This window comes from Bufo gargarizans, chromosome 5, assembly GCF_014858855.1.
Source record: "Bufo gargarizans isolate SCDJY-AF-19 chromosome 5, ASM1485885v1, whole genome shotgun sequence".
Taxonomy (NCBI): domain Eukaryota; kingdom Metazoa; phylum Chordata; class Amphibia; order Anura; family Bufonidae; genus Bufo; species Bufo gargarizans.
Window position 1 is genome coordinate 218,525,393 of NC_058084.1, and position 11,723 is coordinate 218,537,115.

Below are 11,723 nucleotides of genomic sequence, written 5' to 3' on the forward strand. Positions count from 1 at the left end.
TCAAAGTAGCCACCTTTTGCTTTGATTACTGCTTTGCACACTCTTGGCAATCTCTTGATGAGCTTTAAGAGGTAGTCACCTGAAATGGTCTCCCAACAGTCTTGAAGGAGTTCCCAGAGATGCTTAGCTCTTGTTGGCCCTTTTACCTTCACTCTGCGGTCCCGCTCACCCCAAACCATCTCGATTGGGTTCAGGTCCGGTGACTGCACCCATCACTCTCCTTCATGGTCAAATAGCCCTTACACAGCCTGGAGGTGTGTTTGGGGTCATTGTCCTGTTGAAAAATAAATGATGGTCCAACTAAACGCAAACCGGATGGAATAGCATGCCGCTGCAAGATGCTGTGGTAGCCATGCTGGTTCAGTATGCCTTCAATTTTGAATAAATCCCCAACAGTGTCACCAGCAAAGCACCCCACACCATCACACCTCCTCCTCCATGCTTCACAATGGGAACCAGGCATGTAGAGTCCATCCCTTCACCTTTTCTGCATCGCACAAAGATACGGTGGTTGGAACCAAAGATCTCAAATTTGGACTCATCAGACCAAAGCACAGATTTCCACTGGTCTAATGTCCATTCCTTGTGTTCTTGAGCCCAAACAAGTCTCTTCTGCTTGTTGCCTGTCCTTAGCAGTGGTTTCCTAGCAGATATTCTACCATGAAGGCCTGATTCACACAGTCTCCTCTTAACAGTTGTTCTAGAGATATGTCTGCTGCTAGAACTGTGTGGCATTGACCTGGTCTCTAATCTGAGCTGCTGTTAACCTGCGATTTCTGAGGCTAGTGACTCGGGTGAACTTATCCTCCGCAGCAGAGGTGACTCTTGGTCTTCCTTTCCTGGGGCGGTCCGCATGTGAGCCAGTTTCTTTGTAGCGCTTGATGGTTTTTGTGACTGCACTTGGGGACACTTTCAAAGTTTTCCCAATTTTTCAGACTGACTGACCTTCATTTCTTAAAGTAATGATGGCCACTCGTTTTTCTTTACTTAGCTGATTTTTTCTTGCCATAATACAAATTCTAACAGTCTATTCAGTAGGACTATCAGCTGTGTATCCACCTGACATCTCCACAAGGCAACTGATGGTCCCAACCCCATTTATAAGGCAAGAAATCCCACTTATTAAAACTGACAGGGCACACCTGTGAAGTGAAAACCATTTCAGGTGACTACCTCTTGAAGCTCAAGAAAGAGGATGCCAAGAGTGGGCAAAGCAGTAATCAAAGCAAAAGGTGGCTACTTTGAAGAACCTAGAATATGACATATTTTCAGTTGTTTCACACTTTTTTGTTATGTATATAATTCCACATGGGTTAATTCATAGTTTTGATGCCTTCAGTGTGAATCTACAATTTTCATAGTCATGAAAATAAAGAAAACTATTTGAATGAGAAGGTGTGTCCAAACTTTTGGTCTGTACTATATATACCAGTATATCAATGTAGTTGCAGAATGTGTTTTCATATCTACCTTGGTGTTGCAGTAGGTTCTGGCATATAAACTTAGGGGGTAATTTATTAATTCTTAATAACCCTTATATCTGGTGGTGGATCCACTGAAGTTATGAAGAGGCGCCGGCCTCTACACAACTTCTGCGCATCCAGCGCCAGCCTAAATGTAAGCCAGCTTCCTTGCTGACTTATATTTAGACCATTTTCTACACCTAAAACAGACATGGAGAATGATGAATGAGACGGGCATATCGGCCCTTCCCTCCCATGTCCACTTTTTTAATACCTGGCGTGAGTAGGGAAAAATGGCAGATTGTGGCGCAACTAACCATTGCGCCTCAATCTGCACCTAATATAGGCATATTTCTGGATAATAAACAACCCCTTAATGTTTTATCTATACCATGCAAGGTCTAAGGGTTTATTCACATTAGGCAAATTTCAGCAATTGCCCCTGGGGCCTGCAGAAATACATGTACATGTTGTACAAACCACCCCATTTAGGTGAATGAAACTGATGTTTAGTTGCAGAAATATACTGTGTAGGTCAGGAGTCCAGCCAGCACTGTCTGTGTGATCTCTTGTGCAGGGACCCAGTGCAGTCTTCAAATAATTCAGGGGAAAAAAAGGAATAGGTGTCCAGCACCGAGATGAAAATAAAATCTTCAATCTTTATTTGGCTTCATATAAAAAATATAGCTGCACAAGGAAAGTGGTAACGCAACCAAGGTGTTTCACTCTAACAGAACTTAGATATTTATTTAATGTGCTGCTGGGAATAGTTTTTTTTTTTTTGTTTTCTTGCTATCTCTGGACTTTAGGCCAAGTTCTGGTGTGGTGCGCACTTTAGTATTTGTAACTTTACTTTTCTATGTGTCTACAATTTTTTGTGGCTGTAAGAATGATGATGGACAAAGGAAGTCTTTTCTTCTGGACATGGCAAAAAGAGAGCTTTTGAGGAGATATCAGCAATAATCTGTGGAGGAACGCAGTGCTCATTTTCCCTGCAGCAGCACCACAGGGGAAATTAAGTAGTACATGGTGTGAACTCAAATCAGTGTGTTGTGTAATGCAAGGATGTGACAGGTCTCCCAGTGTGGTAAAAGCTCCTTGTAGCCACTCTCCATTCTGGCCAAAATAGGAGGCCTCTAAATATCCTGCAGAAAATTTCTTAATGGGGTTGTATGAGTTAAATAAAAACTCGGGCAGTACCTGCAATGTGCTAAAATAATGAAAGAAGTGATTATTTCTCCCTCTTTTCCCCTGCTGCTGACATCATCTTCCTGGCCGCAGCAGTAATGTTCTGTGCACATAGGTCACTATGCAGCCAATGATTGGCCTCAGCAGTGGTATATATGGCATGTCGCTGCTGAGGCCAGTGACTGGCTGCCAGGGACAGATTAGGAACTTGAAGTGGCCCCATGTTGTAGGTAAGTCCAAACTGACAGAAGGTGGGGCAACATCATTAGGCAGGGCCAGCAATACCATAGTGCAGAGCAATATAGTGCCCAAGCTAAACCAAATACCACAGTGCAGCATAAAATATTGTCACCTGCTGCACAGTATTCAACTGTAAGGCTGTCTTGATGTAGCTATCCAAATTACCAACATTTGACCAGAATATGGAAACTACCTGGCATATCCACCATATATAAGGACCCATCAAACACAGAGGAAAAGATTTATAATTAAAGGGGTTATCATGGAAAGGTTAATGATGACTTATCCTCAGGATAGGTCATCATTATCACAATCAGCAGGGGTTCAAGTCCCAGAATCTCTGCCGATCAGCCGTTTCAGGGAGTGGCTTATCTCACCAGCCCTCTGGTGAGGGATGCTGGCTCCCGGAAGCTTTCCAAGGACAACGCTGTACATCGTATAGTGGCAGTGCTTAGTATTGCAGCTCAGCCCTATTGCCTTGAATATGGCTGAGTTGCAACTAGGCCACTGACCTAGGAATAGACTGCAGCGCACAAGACCTCTTCTAATAGCTGATCATAGGGTCCTGGGCGTTGCAACCCAGCAGATCTGATACTAATGACCTATCCCAAAGATAAGTCATGAATATCTTTTCCTGGATAACCACTTTAAAGGGATTGTGCAGGCAACAAATATTGATGACCTATCTTCAGTTGCACTAAATAAGAGTGATGGAGTCTGAGCAAGGAAGTATTTATGACTTCCTGTGGAAATAGAGGTACAACAGTATAGCTAGTGAGAGAGGGAAAGAGTGATCCCAAGATTTGTTCCTATTGAACTTAGGTGTAAAGACTTGGAAAAGGGTGTTAAAACCAGAGTATAAAGTGAATATGATCTCTGGCTGAAATGAGCATTTCCAGAGAAGAAAGTATGGTATTGGCTCTGCTTCTGGAGGACCAATGAGTAAAGAGAACTGAAAATCTGGGTTAAACAATAGTTCTCCATAGGGGAAGAGGGGAATTGTATTGCTCATGTTGTAGTAAATTAGAAAAGGATGTGAAGGCAGGAATTTTAAAGATAGGAATTAAAGATGAGAGTGTAACAGAGGCTGCTGTATGCCGCTGTTGCCCCACTTATCGCCACTGTCCCAGGCGCCACACTCAGCGGTGACCTGTGGTCGGTGTTTCCCATTTCACTGCTGCAGTCCTAGCATTTGTTTCTGTAGGTGGCATTTCTTTTCAGGATTCCACTCCACAGCTTCCACTCAGCCTTGGACACAGCACGAGTTCGGCTGGTTTTGTGTTACACTGCTCTAAGGGCGGAGCGCATCACTCCCTGGGCTGTGTGGGTTAGGTCAGATGACCTCGCTGACCAACCCTGGCTCTCCGGCAGGTACTAAAGTGGCTCAGCACTCTTCCCAGATGCCTCAGTGTCAAGGTCCTTGAGTTTACTGGTTCCTGGTACTCTTGTGTGCTCCTGATTTATACTTCATTGCTGGACTTTGCTTATCGTTTGATCTCTGCCTGCTTGCCTTGTCTCTCTTGTTGCCAACCCGGATTGCCTGACCTCTACCTGTGCCGCCTGCCCTGACCCTTTGCCTGTCTGACTACACCTCTGCCTTATCTTTCGGTACTGCACTACTTTTCCTGGTAACAACCCCACCTGCCTGATTACGCGTGTACTTTTGGAACCTACCCATGTATCTCCTGGTCCACCTGGACCAGCTGCCACTGACTCAGGGATTGCTCTGGAGTAGCCCCTGGCAACTACCCTAATGGCTCAAGTCTACCCTCACCATCTGAGGCTCTAGTGAAAACCAGGTAGTTGCTTAGACACACCCCTCCAGAGTATAGCCAGTCAGTGGCACAGTGGGTTCACACCCGCTGATCTGTGACAGAGAGAATCAGTTCATAACAAACTTCCCAAACATTTTTCCACAAGACGAACCCGAAGCTTTTCAGGTTAGCTCCAGAAGAATCCCATAAAATGGCACAGGAAAAAGCATGAGGGAGGAACAAGAAGGATGCTCACTAGTGTTGATCGAGCACCAAAAGCTCGGGGGTTTGGGAGCTCGGGTCGAATACCTTGGGATGCTCGGGTGCTCTACTGAGCACCCGAGCACAATGGAAGTCAATGGGAGAACCCGAGCATTAAACCAGGCACCCCCTGCTCCGAAGAGGGGAGGGTGTCTGGTTCATAGGAAAAGGTCAGAAATTGACGGAAACACCACCGAAATGGTTCGGGTCTTCAGGAACAGCATGGGAAGGAAGTCTGGATGCATCTTGGACTCTCGACCTGAGCTGCTGGGAACGATGTTGTCCGAGTAGAACGGCACTTTTACAGACTGACAATAATACTCACAAAACCGAAGATAAAATCAATTTTAGAGGAAAAATTGTGAGGAAACATTCTTTACTGTATATTTACTTATATAAAGTGCAAGTGCTGCCAAAAATTACAATGAAGAGGCACTCCGATACAACCTGTATATCACATAATGGAGGGCCTCTTTCACATTGTGGTTCTATTGTTCAAGTAGTGGGACTCCTACACTCATAAAGACTATGCACTACGTGAAAGGGCTTCCAAAAATTACAAGAAACCAGCACTCCAATACACCCTTTATTACACTTAAAGAAGGGCATCATATGCCCTTGAAAAATAATGATTGATGGGTTGCTGGTGACCCTCAAAAACATTAGGAGCAAAGGCCTGCTGGTGACCCTCTAAAACATTATGGGTGAGGGCCTGCTGCAGAGCTGACTCTCTAAAACATTAGGGGCGAGTGCCTGTTGCTGATCTGAGCATTGAAAAAATTATGGGTGAGCGCCTGCTGTTGATCTGAGCATTGAAAAAATTATGGGCGAGTGCCTGCTGCTTAACTAACCATTGAAAAATTATAGGTGAGGGCCTGCTGGTGAGCTGACCCTGTAAACCATTATGGTTGAGGGCCTGCTGGTGAGCTGACCCTCAAAAACATTATATGCGAGGGCTTGCAGGTGAGCTGACCCTCTAAAAGATTGTAGGTGAGGGCCTGCTGGTGAGCTGACCCTGTAAAAAATTGTAGAAAAGGGTCTGCTAGTGAGCTGACCCTCTAAAAAATTGTAGAAGAGGGCCTGCTGGTGAGCTGACCCTGTAAAACATTATGGTTGAGGGCCTGCTGGTGAGCTGACCCTCAAAAACATTATATGCGAGGGCCTGCAGGTGAGCTGACCCTCTAAAAGATTGTAGGTGAGGGCCTGCTGGTGAGCTGACCCTCTAAAACATTACATGCAAGGGCCTGCAGGTGAGCTGACCCTCTAAAAGATTGTAGGTGATGGCCTGCTGGTGAGCTGCCCCTCTAAAACATTACATGTGAGGGCCTGCTAGTGAGCTGACCCTCTAAAACATTATATGCGAGTGCCTGCAGGTGAGCTGACCCACTAAAAGATTGTAGAAGAGAGCCTGCTGGTGAGCTGACTCTGTAAAACATTATGGTTGAGGGCCTGCTGGCGAGCTGACCCTCAAAAACATTATATGCGAGGGCCTGCAGGTGATCTGACCCTCTAAAAGATTGTAGGTGAGGGCCTGCTGGTGAGCTGACCCTCTAAAACATTATATGTGAGGGCCTGCTGGTGAGCTGACCCTCTAAAACATTATATGCAAGTGCCTGCAGGTGAGCTGACCCTCTAAAAGATTGTAGGTGAGGGCCTGCTGGTGCGCTGGCCCTCTAAAAGATTAATGAGATACACAAGGGAGAAGGTGATTTGAAAGGGGTTCAACTGACCAAGGAAAAAAGAGAAACGTACGAAAGCGCCAATCCAAGCTGAGAGTAGGTGGAGAATGTACTGTCCCGGTGGTGCAGTGATACAAAATAAAGGGAAGATTAGGACAGACAAACAATGTAGATAAAAAAAAGTTACTTAAAGGATGCAAAAAATTGTGTATAGCAAAAGGTCTCAGATCCTAGATAGATCAGGCCTATGGGAGGTCAAAGCCTTATAGCAGTGGATAAGCATATATCAAAAGTATAGGATATACCATGAAATAAAAGGAACTAGGGAGTGGTAATGATTATCTACTAGAGTTGGCGTGTAAGATGAGAGAGGGGATATGTGACTAAATGGACTGGTCACTTCCAGCAACAGCAGCAGCAGGGGATTAAAAACACGACGTTAAAAACAAGAGATAAAGGCATGAGATTAAAATGGATGGTACACATCCAGTGAGGCACTTACTTCACTGGGGGGGTCGTCAACAGGATAAGCACATGACACCTGTGACGGATCCCCCCTGGCCAGGATCGTATGTAGAATCACAGTGAATGATGGCAGCGGGGCACATCGCTTCTGATCAAATCACCTTTAACGTACAATATGTGGCTCAATGCGTTTCGGGGATCAAGGTTTCTCCTTCTTTAGGAGCAAGTAAAATATGCTCTAAAAGATTATAGGTGAGGGCCTGCTGGTGAGCTGACCCTCTACAACATTAGGAGCGAGGGCAGACTAATAAGCATATTGATCTGATGGAAGAGGAGGAGGACGAGAAAGGAAAGATTGAACCATATACTTTTTTTTGTGGTGGAAGGGGTGCATGGGAATACAGTGTATTCAGTACATTATAAAAAACACATTTAAAGTACCATTATATTCAGCTGCTTTCCTCTGGTGGAGTAGAGAAGTCAGGGGCAATCCAGGCCTTGTTCATTTTTGTAAGAGTCAACCTGTCAGCATTTTTAATTGACAGGCGGATGCGCTTATCAGTTGCCTGGCCAGCACCTGCAAGGCGTAGAGCGCCAGTTCGTGCGTTGGACACCCAGTAGTTGTAAGGCACAGATGGATCATTGAGGATGCTGAGACAGTCTGCTATGTACTGCTTCACCATCTTTAATAAATGTTCTCTTTTTGTGACACTAGGCCATGCATCAGGGTGAGGGTGCTGGCAGGGAGTCATGAAACTGTCCCAGGATTTGGAGAGAGTTGCCCTGCCTCTGTTGGAACTGCTATGTGTTCCCCTCATCTCCCCTCTTCGGTTGCCCAAGGAACTACGTACTTTGCTGCCAGCGTTGTCAACTGGAAATTTTGTGAGCAATTTTTCCACAAGGGCCTTCTGGTATTGCACCATTTTGCTCGTCCTCTCCACCACAGGAATGAGAGATGAGAAGTTCTGTTTGTAGCGGGGGTCGAGAAGGGTGAACAACCAGTAATCGGTGTTGTCCAAAATGCATAAAACGCGTGGGTCACATGAAAGGAGCCCTAACATAAAGTCAGCCATGTGTGCCAAAGTCCCAACAGGCAAGACTTTGTTGTCGTTATCAGGAGGATGACTCTCAATCTCCTCATTCTCTTACTCCTCTTCTGCCCATCCACGTTGAACAGATGGAATTAAACTTCAATGAGTACTACCCTTTGTAGCGGAGGCAACCATCTCCTGCTCCTCCTCATCATCACCATTATCCAATTTGCAGTGAGAAAACAAACTGAGGGTGGTCCGGCTATCACCCTGTGTAATTTCTTCCCCTATTTCCACCTCTTCCACATGCAAAGCCTTGGCCTTAATTGTGAGCAGAGAGCGTTTGAGTTGACACAGAAGTGGGATGGTGACACTGATAATAGCATTATCGCCGCTCACCATCTGTGTTTATTCCTCAAAGTTTCTTAAAACCTCACAGAAGTCAGATATCCATGCCCACTCCTTGCTTGTGAAGAGCAGAAGCTGACTGGAAAGGCAACGACCGTGTTGCAGCTCGTATTCCACTACTGCCCTCTGCTGCTCAGAAAGCCTGGCCAACATGTGGAAACTTGAGTTCCTGCGCATGTTTACGTTGCACAACAGTCGGTGAGCTGGCAATTGTAAGCTCTGCTGCAGCGTTGACAGACCGGCGGAAGCTGTCGATGACTTGCGGAAATGGGCACACACGCTGCGCCCCTTCACCAGTAACTCAGGCTCCAAACACGCCACCAAGTTATGGCCATTATCAGACACAACCATGCCTAGTTCTTGGTTGAGTGGCGAGAGCCACAGCTCAGTCTGGTCTTTTATCCCCTGCCACAGCTCTGCGGCGGTGTGCTGTTTGTCACCTAAGCAGATCAGCTTAAGCACGGCCTGCTGCCGCTTCCCCACTGCAGTGCTGCACTGCTTCCAGCTACCGACTGATGGCTGACTGGTGCTGCAAGAGGATAATTCTGAGATGGAAGTGGAGGAGGATAAGTGGGGGTTGGAGCCACTAACGTAAGTGGTGGCGGAAACCCTGATGAAATTAGGGCCCGCAATCCTTGTCGTCGGTAGCACCATCCCAGGGTACGACTTGCTCCCGGCCTCCACAACGTTCACCAAGTGTGCCGTCAAGGATCTATAGCATCCCTGGCTGAAAGCACTTGTCCATGTGTCAGTGGTTAAGTGGACCTTCCCAGTAACTGCGTTGGTCAGGGCACGGGTGACACATGCTGGTGTAAGGCGGGCATGGCACACCGTGAAAAATAGTGGCGGCTGGGGACTGCATAACCAGGTACAGCCGCCGACTTCAGGCTGCAAAAGGCCTCAGTGTCCACAAGCCTAAATGGCAACATTTCCAGGGCCAGTAATTTGGAAAGTTGCGCATTTAGTGCTATGGCCTGTGGGTGGGTGGGTGGCTGGGTATTTGCGCTTGCGTTCAAATGCCTGGTGTAAGGACATTTGTACCCTGCGCTGGGACACGGAAGTGGATGTGATCGCTGATGGTGCTTGTGAAGGTCCAGGTGCAGAGCGGGAGGCATCCGGACCTGCACCTTCGACAGGAGATTGGCTAGAACGTAACACAGGGAAAGGCAGTGGTGTGACCCGCAGACACAGATTATGGACCCAGGCATTTGGCCCACCTATTACGGTGCTTTGTTGCCATGTGACGGATCATGCGGGTGGTGGTGAGGTTGCTACTGTTCACAGCCCTGCTCATTTTTGTATGGCGCAGGTTGCAAATTGCAATTATTTTGTCGCCCGCACGTTCCTAAAAAAAGCGCCAGACTGCGGAACACCTAGCACTTGTCAAGGGAGAATTCTGCAAGGGTGTGCTCTGCGGAACAGTTGTGGGCCTGTTTGGTGTGGCCCACCTTCTCCCTTTTGCCACACCACTGCCTCTTCCAGCCTGTTGCGGTGCTGTGGATCCCTCCCCCTCTGTACTGATGTCCTCGCTCTGCTTGTCACCTTCTCAGGTTGGGTCAGTGACTTCATCATCCACCACCTCCTCCTCCACTTCCTCACTCTGCTCATCCTCCTGACTTGTTGACCTAACAAAAACCTCAGTTATTGACAACTGTGTCTCATCCTCATCATCAACCTTTTGAGACACTAATTGCCATTGACTTATTGGCAACTGTGTCTCATCATCATCCACCTCGTGAAACACTAATTGCCGTTCCCCCCCATCATCTTCTTGTGACTGTGGAAGCTCAAGAGTTTGGTAATCAGCGCACAAGATCTCATGTTCCTTTTCAAGCAGGCTTGTCGAGAGGCCCAAATGAAGAAATGGCGCTAAAAAGAGCTCCTCGGAATATCCGAGTGTGGTATAACTTGTTTGGCAAGACTCTCAATAGTGTGAGGAAGGAGGATCAGGGTGAGGATTGTGTTGACCAGACTCTTGGCTACTGAGACTGGACTTGGTGGAAGACGGGGTGGTGCTTAACCGACTGGAAGCATTATCTGCTGCAATCCAACCGACCACCTGGTCGCACTGGTCTGATTTCAAGAGCGTTGTCCTGCGCCACCCTGAAAACCTGAACATGAATCTAGGTATCGTGAATGATTGTTTTTCTTGTGCTCTGGCAGCAGGCACAGTTTTAACACGCCTAGGGACACGGCCTCCTCATCACAGCCACTTGCCTGTCCCTTACTGTTCGCCTTCCTCATATTAAATGTTATATATTCTTAAAAGTTTGTCACATGAACAGTAGTGTAGGATTTGTATCTGTGCAAAAAATGTTTGTATGCGCAAAAAAATTTAAAAAGGTATTTGGAATGTGGAAACATTACATAGGAGATATACTGCAGATAACGTCGCTGATGTCAGCAGCAGCTAATAAAAATTTACAGGGAATGTCACAGGTACTTGGGATGTGGAAACCTTACACAGGAGAAATACTGCAGATAATGTTGCTGATGTTACCAGTGGCTAATAAAAATTACAGGGAATGTCACAGGTATTTGGGATGTGGAAACACACAGGAGATATACTGCAGATAATGTCAATGCTTTCACCAACGGCTAATAAAAAAATTACAGGGAATTTCTGGGTTACTTACTTTCTGCCTCAGGTTTTTGCATGGATCCTGAAAAGGTCTGTGCGGTACTAGAATGGGACCGGTCCGAGAACCAGAAAACTCTGATGCGGTTTTTAGGATTTACTAATTACTACAGGAAGTTCATCTTGAATTATTCCACTATTGTCAAACCTTTGATTGATATGACTAGGAAGGGCGCTGACTTCTCTGTCTGGTCGGAAGAGGCATTACAGGCTTTTTTCTGCAATTAAGGAATGTTTTCTTCCGCTCCCATTCTGATGCAACCCGATGTGTCTCAACCCTTCATTGTGTTCATTGTGGAGGTTGCCGCGTCAGAAGTGGGAGTCGGAGCAGTTTTGTTGCAGGGTCCCTAGCAAATGGCGTCCGTGTGCTTTTTTCTCTAAGAAACTCTCTGCTGTCGAAATAAATTATGATGTTGGGAATAGAGAGTTGTTGGCCATCAAATTGGACTTTGAGGAATGGCGTCATTGGCTAGAAGGAGCGATTCATCCAATTATGGTAATTACTGACCATAAGAATCTGGCTTACCTGCAATCAGCTAAGAGTCTGAACCCTAGGCAGGCCAGATGGTCATTGTTCTTTATCAGGTTTAATTTTG